We start from the raw sequence: 10,589 nt of genomic DNA, 5'->3' as shown, positions 1-10,589 counted from the left end.
TTGGGATTGGTCCTGCCTTGGGCAGGGGGATGGACTTGCTGGCCTTCTAAGGTCTCTTCCAGCTCTATGGTTCTATGGTTCTATGATTCTATGAATTGGGACTCTTTGAGTTGCAGTTAGGTCCCTGGTTTTCATCTGGGACTATGGAACAACACACTGCTTCACTTCAGGCTTGCAGTAACTGTGAGGTTTGGCTCCGAAAGGTTCTCTTCACAACATTCGCTGGCAAGGGAGAGGCACCTTTTTTAAAGAGGCACTTCACAATGAATGTTATGGTTAAGGGGAATCTATGTTTGGCGTTGTGTGGGTTCAGAGGACATATCTTTTGATCGGAGTTTGTTGAAGGTCCCCAAGAGGAAACTCCTTAAGGGAAGCACAGCTCCTTTCCTTCCCTGCCCTAGGCCCTGGGGAAGTCCTCATTTGTACACCTTCTTCTCCTATGGGGACCCATTTGGAAGGCATGGATGTACACATGGTTATTTTGTTAATGCTCTCAAGATCCCTGAATGGGATGACAGCCACAAACAGTGTGAGCACTCTTCATTCTTTATCATTGGTGTTTTTATTTTTTGTTGTTTTCTTCTACGTCTCTCCTTTTTATACTTGCTTCTGTCCCTGTGTCTCATTCCACATCCTTGATCCAATCCTTTGCTTATTTTACATAGGTCAGGTGTATATCACCAGAGTAAAACTGATGTCAAGTGAATGGAGATCCAGATTCCCTGTCTCTCACAGCAGTGAGTGATTAGGGTATTCCAGACTTGGAGGTAATGATCCATGACCAATGTAAAGGATGTGACTACAAGGTAATACTATAGGATTTCTACTGCCTATTTTATTTCTAAATATTATTGTCCCCCTCTGCTGGGTAACAGCAATTTTAGGAGCCTTTTAGGTTAGGTTTCCTTTGGAGAAGAAATCGGTGACATAGAGTCTGAACATTTTCCTGGTATAATTTTCTGTTTTACTCTCTGAACACCTTGAACAAAAATGGTCACAGATTGTGCACAAAGAATCCCCTTCTTCAGGAATCTCTGCCAAAATACCAATGTTCGGTTCCCAACTGATTTTAATTAGCTGATTTTAATTAGCAAAATTAAGGCACAGCACAAACTGCCTGCTACTTGTAACATCTCTTCCAAAGAGAAACAGCATCACTAAACCAGCAATTTCAAAGGTCGTATGCTACTCCCATGCAAAAGAAAAAAGACTCAAATTCTGTGCAGTAGTGCCATCTGATGACTCTGCCTCAATATTAATTCCCCATTACACTGTTCCTCTATTCCATGGGGAGGAGTTTTCAACTTACATAGAGAATTGGCTTCCATTCTTCATCCTTTTCCATCACAATGCTATTTCTGGTGTCAATTTGAACCATTAATGGTTGGGGAAAACAGGATCTTTTAGAATTGATCCTGCTAAACTTTAAGCAATGTGTTAGTGTGTAAAGAGTATTTTGACATTCCTGTGTCAAGGTAACTTTGTTTCTGTCCATATTCTGTACTGAATGGAAGAGCTATCCTTTGAAAATGTGGTTTTTGTGCATTTTTATGGCAGGATATTATGCATTTAAGGGAAGTATGACTAGACTTTATTTTAATGGGGTCTTTTGCGTGTATAATAATTTTACCAGTCTAGAAGTATGACAGAAATGGTTGGAATAAAAAGTGAAAACGTGAAGCAGCTAACCAAATGGGTAAGAGTCAAGGATCACCTATCTAACCTGCATGGGTATGTCTACACAGCATAGTCTGTATCTACACTATAAGCAGTTGTTTCGACATAATGTCAAAATAATGTCAAGCTGGAGGACTTCTTATTCTGACTCTGTAACCGTCATTTTATGAGAAGTAGGAGAAGCTGGAGGAAAAGTGCTCTACCTCGGACTTCTTGCTGCACAGACAGCGCCAAAAGCTGAAATAAGGTATTTCAACTTAAGCTACACAATTGACAAAGCTCAAGTAGTGTAGCTTATTTCGGCTTTAGCCCTGCTCTGTAGGCTTGCCCTAGGTATATTAGGCGGGGTTTCCAGTTTGATCTTTTAGCCTTGTAAGACCTGTCAGAAAGCTAACAGAGATAAACCAAGCGAGTGAGTTATGCAAGAAACCCAAGTAATTCTATTGAACAGTTTCAGAGAATGTTGTTTGCTCACAGCACTCTTCCATGACAGGATCCATTGTCTTAGCTAGCTGGCCTGCCTCTCTCACTAAGCATATCACTGCTAGAACAGCTGATATCAAAGGTGGACCATGTTTTCACCCTTCCTTGCAAACCGTTTTTTATTTTTGTTTTGAGGCAGTTACATGGTTGGAGAACTACTAGCTTCTTTAGTGAAAAGCACCTTTCATTTACCAGTTCAAATGCAGGTCAGCATCTGGCAAATAGTATTGTATACAACTTTGTAAATTTCTACCATATCTCTTTGTACAGTTGGTCGAGTTGGACAGTGGAAGATTGTTAATTAATACATACCATAATTGCATAGGAAAGATAGAAAGTATGGCTATAGACCACCTTGGCTTAACATGATCTAAAAATCAAAAAGGAGTTGTATAAAAAGTGGAGACTGGGTCAAATTACAAAAGGGCTGTGTCTAGACTGCATCCCTTTTCCGTAAAAGGGATGCAAATTAGACCTATCGCAATTGCAAATGAAGTGGGGATTTAAATCCCCCCCGCTTCATTAGCATAAAAATGGCTGCCGCTTTTTTCCAGCTCGAAGCTTTGCCGGAAAAAAGCACCAGTCTAGCCGCGGATCTTTTGGAAAATAAAGCCTTTTCCAAAAGATCCCTTATCCCTCATTTTCTGAAAGATCCGCATCTAGACTGGCGCTTTTTTCCAGCAAAGCTCTGAGCCGGAAAAAAGCGGCAGCCATTTTTATGCTAATGAAGCGGGGGGGATTTAAATCCCCGCTTCATTTGCTAATGCGATAGGTCTAATTTACATCCCTTTTATGGAAAAGGGATGCAGTCTAGACACAGCCAGGATGAATATAAGCAAACAGTGCAAGTATGCAAGATTAGAAAGGCAAAGGCACAAAATGAATTCAATCTATCTAGAAACATAAAGTGTAACAAGAAGACATTCTACAAATATAGGAGAAGCAAGAAGACTACCAAGGACAGAATAGCCCCATTCCTCAGTGAAGAGGGAGAAACAATAACAGGATACTTGGAAATGGCAGAGGTGCTTAACTTCTTTGTTTCAGTTTCTGTCAAGAAGATTGATGGTGACGGGATGCCTAACATAATGAATGTTAATAGAAATGGGGTAGGTTTAGAAGTTAAAATAAAAAAAGAAGTTAAAAATTACTTAGGAAAGTTGAACATTTTCTAGTCTCTGGGGTCTGATCAAATACATCCTATAATACTCAAGGAGCTGATAGAGGAGGTATCTGAGCCTTTAGCTATCATCTTTGGAAAATCATGGAAGTCGGGAGAGATACCAGAAGTCTGGAAAAGGGCAAATATAGTTCCCATCTATAAAAAGGGAAATAAGTATAATCCAGGAAACTACAGACCAGTCAGTTTAACTTCTGTGCCAGGGAAGAGGATGGAGCAGGTAATTAAGGAATTCATCTGTAAACATCTGGAAGATAATAAGGTGATAGTTAACAGCCAGCATAGATGTGTACAGAACAAATCATGTCAAACCAAACTGATAGTTTCCTTTGGATATGTCTACACTACCACCCTAGTTCGAACAAGGGTGGTAATGTAGGCAACCAGAGTTGCAAATGAAGCCCGGGATTTGAATTTCCTGGGCTTCATTTGCATCTCACCGGGCGCCACCATTTTTAAATGTCCGCTAGTGCGGACTCCGTGCTGCGCGGCTACACGCGGCACAGACTAGGTAGTTCGGACTAGGCTTCCTATTCTGAACTACCGTTACTCCTCGTTTCACAAGGAACTACCTAGTCCGTGCCGCGTGTAGCTGCGCGGCACGGAGTCTGCACTAGCGGACATTTAAAAATGGCGGCGCCCGGCGAGATGCAAATGAAGCCCGGGAAATTCAAATCCCAGGCTTCATTTGCAACTCCGGTTGCCTACATTACCATCCTAGTTTGAACTAGGGTGGTAGTGTAGACATACCCTTTGATAGGATATCAAGCATGTGAATAAGGGAGAAGCAGTGGATGTGGTATACCTTGACTTTAGTAAAGCATTTGATATGGTTCCATGTGACCTTCTTATTAATAAACCAGGGAAGTACAACCTAGATCCGTGGTCCCCAACGCGGTGCCCGCAGGCGCCATGACGCCCGCAGGGGCATTTATGTGCACCCGCCGAGTCTGCATTAGGCACACCCAGAACCGGTAGGGGCGCTGCTGGCACTTACAGCCCCGCCAGAAGACCCCACCGGGCTGAGGGACTCCGACAAGGAGGCCGGCAAGCTGACCCCGGCCGGGGAAGGTACCGGACCGGGGGAAGGGAAAATGAGCACGGCTGAGAGAGGCGTGAGCATGCGCTGTCAACCTGGGTGAAGTCAGGGCTGCACCAGGGGTGAAGTCACTTGTGGCGCACCGGAGGGGGTGGTGCCACATCGGTGTGGCTTTGCGGCACCATTTTTTAAAATGTCCAGCTGTGGCTCAGGGAAGGAGGAGGAAGGAGATGTGCTGAGTGGGGCATGAGGGAGCAGAGCCTGGCTAGAGGCAGGACAGCGGTGAGCACATCTGGCAGGGCGGTAGTGCTGTGATGGGCTGGGGCTGTGAACGCCGAGCGGCCCAGCTCCAGGTCCAGCACCTGGTCTGGAGCCCAGGCTGCAGGGACTTCTGGGGCCCGATCGCAGCAGACTCCAGCCCTGCAAACTGGAAGGCAGAAGGGAGGGGAGGGGAAGAATAGAGGAAAAGGGTAGGAGAGGAAGGGGCTTGTGCTGATGGGAGGGGGGCAGGTCAGGAGAAGAAAGGGGAAGGCACCAAGGGACAGGGTGGAGGAGAGACAAATGCCGGTGGAGGGGGGCAAGTGGAGACAATAAGAAAAAGGGCAGGAGGGGAGGTGTCAGTGGGAGGGGGGACAGGGTGATGCTGGGAGAGGAGAGGGTAAGGGCATTGAGGCTAGAGTGGGGAGGTGCTGGGAGAAGGCTTGAAAGAAGGGATGGGCATGAGGAAGGTGGGGATGGAGCAAGTCGTGTGAGGGCACAGAGGAATGAAGGGAACGGGGGCAGAGGGTGGTGAAGGGGTGGGCATCAGGGAAAAAGAGGGCAAAGGGGGCAGAGGCAGTAAGGGAAGGAGGAGGCACCAGGAGGGTGCAGGCGTAAGGGAACGTGCAGGTGCCAGGAGATTCTGGGGTGAAGCAGAAGGGCAGACACCTGCAGGGGAGAGACCAGCACCAGAGGAGAGAGGCAGGCCAGGTGTGTAGAGGGAGGTGTTAAGAGAGGGGATGAGGAGGGGTAGCTCACATGATAAGAGTGGGGCTACTGGAGGAGTGGACACAGGGGGGAGAGAAGGGCTGATGGAGGGGGCAGGTCTCAGGAAGGCTGAGGGCAGTGAGAAGGGCAGGAGTCAGGACAGCAGAGGAGGGTGAGAGGTTGGGGGGCAGCAGGCACCAGGGGAGCTGATGGAGCAAGGGAAGGAGATATGGTGGGGATGGGGAGTGTGAGATTTAAAGGTGCCATGATTTTTTTGGGGGGGAGGGTGCTTTTTTTGCTCTACAACAGTTGGACATCCCCCCTTTTTATTAATGCAGAATTTTGTTTAAAAATTACAACATAATTAACATAAAAATTATCCAACTAAATTAATTTTCTATCAAATTTACCCAATTCACATTTAATACGAAAATAGCAAATTCACATGGTAAGGTGAAAAAGTAATTTCTGAATAATTTAATTAATACCTTTTACATGTAAAATTACCTTTTTTATCTTAGGATTCATATATTAAATATGATGTTTTTTGTATTCTTTAATGTACAAATACAAAATAAGCCTTGAAAAATTGTTGGCCCCCGCCACACTCTTCCGAAAACATGAATGTGCTATTGGCCACAAAAAGGTAGGGGACCACTGACCTAGATGGTGCTACTGTAAGGTGGATGCGTAACTAACTGGATAACCATTCTCAGAGAGTAGTTGTTAATGGTTCACACTCATGCTGGAAGAGCATAAAAAGTGGGTTTTTGTAGGGGTCTATTTGGGGACTGGTTCTGTTCAATATCTTCATTAACAATTTAGATGATAGCATAGAGAGTACGATTTTTAAGTTTGCCAATTATTCCAAGTTGGGAGGGGTAGTGCTTTGGAGGACAGGGTCATAATTCAAAATTATCTGGACAAACTAGAGTAATGGTCTGAGGTAAATAGGATGATGTTTAATAAGGACAAATGCAAAGTACTCCATTTAAGAAGGAACAATAAGTTTCACACATTCAGAATGGGAAGTGACTGTCTAGGAAGGAGTATGGCAGAAAGGGATTTAGGGGTCTGTGACTGGGATGCGGACCCCCACACTACCGAGACCGCGGAAGCAGCCTGGGAAGGGGGTGGACCGCCACCCCGCCAACCATGCAGCGCATGTGCCGGGGCCATGCATGAATTTAAACCCCAGCAGTTGGAGCCTGGGGGAGGCCCAGCCCCAGTCCCTGGCTGCCGGGAAGGGGAGTGACAGGGGGATTGGAGTTGTGCCGCGCCACGGCAGGAGGCACTCACTAAGCAGGCGCACAGCCGCGGATACACCCAGCATTGGAGGAGCAACCGTTAGGGTCCTGCAGGAAACAGGTAGAGAAGAGGTCAGGTGATGGCCTGGAGCGTTCAGATGCCGGAGGTGGGGTGGACACACATAAGCAGGGAAGGAGACGGCTAAGAGGGGAGAGAAGGGCTGAAGAAGAGTGTTGGTTGGCTCCCGCTTTGTGCCTTTCCCTTACCAGGAAATCCCCAGCGGAGGTCCAGAGGAAGGAGCCTCCTCATACTAGGGGAAGCGGGACGGACAAAACAGTGGAACCGGACGAGAGAGCCAAAGCCAAGGAGTCGCAAACAGGAGGCCCGGGTGACAAGGGACCTCCGACCACACCCTCAAAGGACTGAGAATCAGAGAGGTGGACTCATAAAGTTGCGGGGAACTACACAGAAGGAGGGGGAATGAGGCCTGCCAACAGGGATGGGCAGATAAAGGGGCCAGTTACCTCAAGGCCTAGTGATTCAAAAGGGCCCAGGGCTCCCAGCTGCTGCGAATGCAGGAGCAGCAGCCACCGGAGCCAGAGGCCCTTTAAATCACTGTCAGAGCACTGCCCTCCAGGCAGTTCTGAGGGCTGGCTGCAGGGAGTGTCTGGAGCGTGCTCTAGGCACTGCTGAGGGCTGGCAGCCTCCAATCCTGCCTCTTCCATTCAAGGCTCTGCCCCTTCTGGGAGCGCAGAGCTGCCCCCCTCCGCCCCCAACCTTGACTGGGGGCCCAGCAAGTCCATCAGCACGCTGTATTTCTTTCTAATTGTTTACTCAAAACACTGTGCAATACCAAGTCAAACACCTTACAGAAATCAATTGTATCAACTCTGTTACCTTTACCCACCAAAGCTGTAATTGCACGTGTCTGTGGTTCTCAGATTGGACCAACTAAGAACAGTGACAGGGTGGAAGATGTGAAAGCCTAGCCTGTGTTTCCCCACTGACAGACTGTGTGGGCTCTTTTCCATTCTCTTTGCAATGAGGTGAGGCACTGAATGGACATATCCCCGACCAGGCCCCTTTTGAGCAAATGCTGCCCAAATCTGGGGACTGCACTGGCCCTCTGCTATGTTTCCTCTCTGGCATATGGAAATTTGTGGCTGCTTCCTGAACAGGGACCTAAATGAACTATGTAGTCATAGTTTCATGCTGTAGTTTTACCCTCATCTCATTGTACAGAGAACATGGTTAGTGATTAAAATATTACCACCAGGGCTTTGGAAAACGCACTGATTAGGCCTCATTTGGAGTACTGTGTCCAGTTCTGGGCACCATATTTCAGGAACGATGTGGGCAAATTGGAGAAAGTCCAAAGAACTGCAAGAGAAAGGATTAACAATCTAGAAAACATGACTTAGGAGGGAAGATAGAAAAAAATTGGGTTTGTTGAGTCTGGAGAAGAGAAGACTGAGAGGAGACTTGCTAACAGTTTTCAAATATATAACAGGTTGTTACTAGCATCTCAGGATAGGACAAGAAGCAATGGGCTTAAATTGCAGTAAGGGCAGTATACATTGGACATTAGGAAAAACTTCCTAACTTTCAGGATGGTTAAGCACTAGAATAAAGTACCTAGAGACAGGGGAGTCAGCACGCTCACCATCACCAAGGCTCGGGGCAGAGTAGGGGGTGGGGCTGGCTCCGTGCTCCTATAAGGGATGGGGCCTTGGATGGAAGGGGCAGGGACGGAGCAGCCAACCCTCAGAGCCACCTCAACCACAGCACATTCCCCTCCCACCATCCTGCCCAGCTCTCGGAACTGACTGGTGCACACTGTTGCCACTGTAGCAGTCACCGAGAGCCCGGGTCCCAATGCCCCCTTTGCCTCCCCTATCGGCAGCCCTGACTAAATCAATGGAGATTTTTAAGAGCAGGTTAGACAGACACCCATCAGGAATGGTTTAGCTCAGGGGTCTCACACTCCCGGCCTGTGGGTCATCCCTGGCTGGAGTGATTGCACAATCCAGCCCAGGACTCCTGGTGGGCCGGGATGCCTGTTTGGTATCCCCTTGCCAGGTGCGATGGCAGGAAGAGGCAGGGCTTGGGGACCAGTAACAGACAGCTCCTCGAGGTGACACAGACCAGACTGTGCAATCGCTTTGGCCAGGGATGGTTGTGGGCTGGCAGTTTGAGACCCCTGGTTTAGGTATTACTTAGTCCTGACATGAGTGCAGAGGCCTGGACTAGATGACCTCTCAAGGTCACTTCCAATCCTACAATTTATGATCATATTACTATTTATTTTCTTAAGTATATTAAGATTCTAATGGCATAATTAATGTATTGCACTTTCTCTATACAACAAGCTACTGTTTTGAAGAGCTAGGTGAGCACAAGTAGAACAATAAATAGTAATTCATAAGTAGGGTCTCTAACACACAACACGCTGGGGGTATGTCTACACTACCCCGCTAGTTCGAACTAGCGGGGTAATGTAGGCATACCGCACTTGCAAATGACTCCCGGGATTTGAATTTCCTGGGCTTCATTTGCATAAGCGGGGAGCCGCCATTTTTAAATCCCCGCTGGTTCGGACCCCGTGTAGCCGCGCTATACGGGGTCCGAACCAGCGGGGATTTAAAAATGGCAGCTCCCCGCTTATGCAAATGAAGCCCGGGAAATTCAAATCCCGGGCTTCATTTGCAAGTGCGGTATGCCTACATTACCCTCCTAGTTCGAACTAGGAGGGTAGTGTAGACATACCCAGACAGACTGCACTCAAACAAAATGCTCCCAGATTGTCCAAGATGGCAGTAATCTAGCACCATCCATTTTGTATCTGAGAAAAAGAGGAAGCTCACTGAAAACAATGGAAAAACCTCTGCTGATTTCAATCTAAGGTACTTGAATGTCCTCTAGCACCACAGTATCTGAGCACCTCACAATGTATTTACTCTCACAATAACCCTGTGAGGGAGGGAAATGCTATTATCTTAGTTGTACAGAAGAGGAACTAAAGTGCAGCGAGACTAAATGACTTGCCCAAGGTCACACAGAAGTCTGTAGAAGAGCCAATATTCCTGGATACTGGACCATCCTTCTTCTCTCGGGGTATGTCTACACTACCACCCTAGTTCGAACTAGGGTGGTTAATGAAGGCAACCGGAGTTGCAAATGAAGCCCGGGATTTGAATTTCCCGGGCTTCATTTGCATATTGCTGGGCGCCGCCATTTTTAAATGTCCGCTAGTTCGGCCTCCATGCCCGCGGCTACACGCGGCACAAACTACGTAGTTCAGATTAGGCTTCCTATTCTGAACTACCAGTACACCTCATTCCTATGAAAGAAGGCTGAAAGAACTGGGTTTGTTTAGTTTAGAAAAGAGAAGACTGAGGGGGGACATGATAGCCGTTTTCAGGTATCTAAAAGAGTGTCATAAGGAGGAGGGAGAAAAGTTGTTCATCTTGGCCTCTGAGGATAGAACAAGAAGCAATGGGCTTAAATTGCAGCAAGGGAGGTTTAGATTGGACATTAGGAAAAAGTTCCTAACTGTCAGGGTAGTCAAACACTGGAATAAATTGCCCAGGGAGATTGTGGGGTCCCCATCTCTGGAGATATTTAAGAGTAGGTTAGATAAATGTCTATAAGAGATGGTCTAGACAGTATTTGGTCCTGCCATGAGGGCAGGGGACTGGACTCGATGACCTCTCGAGGTCCCTTCCAGTCCTAGTACAGTAAAACTCCAATAGTCCGGCATCCAATAGTCCAGCACTCCTGATAGTCCGGCGTCAAAATGGCAAGAGCCTAGTGAGTGAACTTTGGCAAAAAAAGAGTCACAAGGTAACAGCGGCAGCAGCTGAACTGAACAAAAAGGGTAAAAAAGGCTTAAAAAACCTAAAACATTACAGTATACTGTATACAGTATGTACAATAAAAAGGGTTAAGAACACTTTATATACAGTATATAATGTATACAGTATATATAGATAGATA

Source organism: Pelodiscus sinensis, chromosome 2 (assembly GCF_049634645.1).
Source record: "Pelodiscus sinensis isolate JC-2024 chromosome 2, ASM4963464v1, whole genome shotgun sequence".
Lineage (NCBI taxonomy): Eukaryota > Metazoa > Chordata > Testudines > Trionychidae > Pelodiscus > Pelodiscus sinensis.
The sequence above is the reverse complement of the archived record's forward strand: the minus strand, read 5'-3'. Positions refer to the sequence as shown.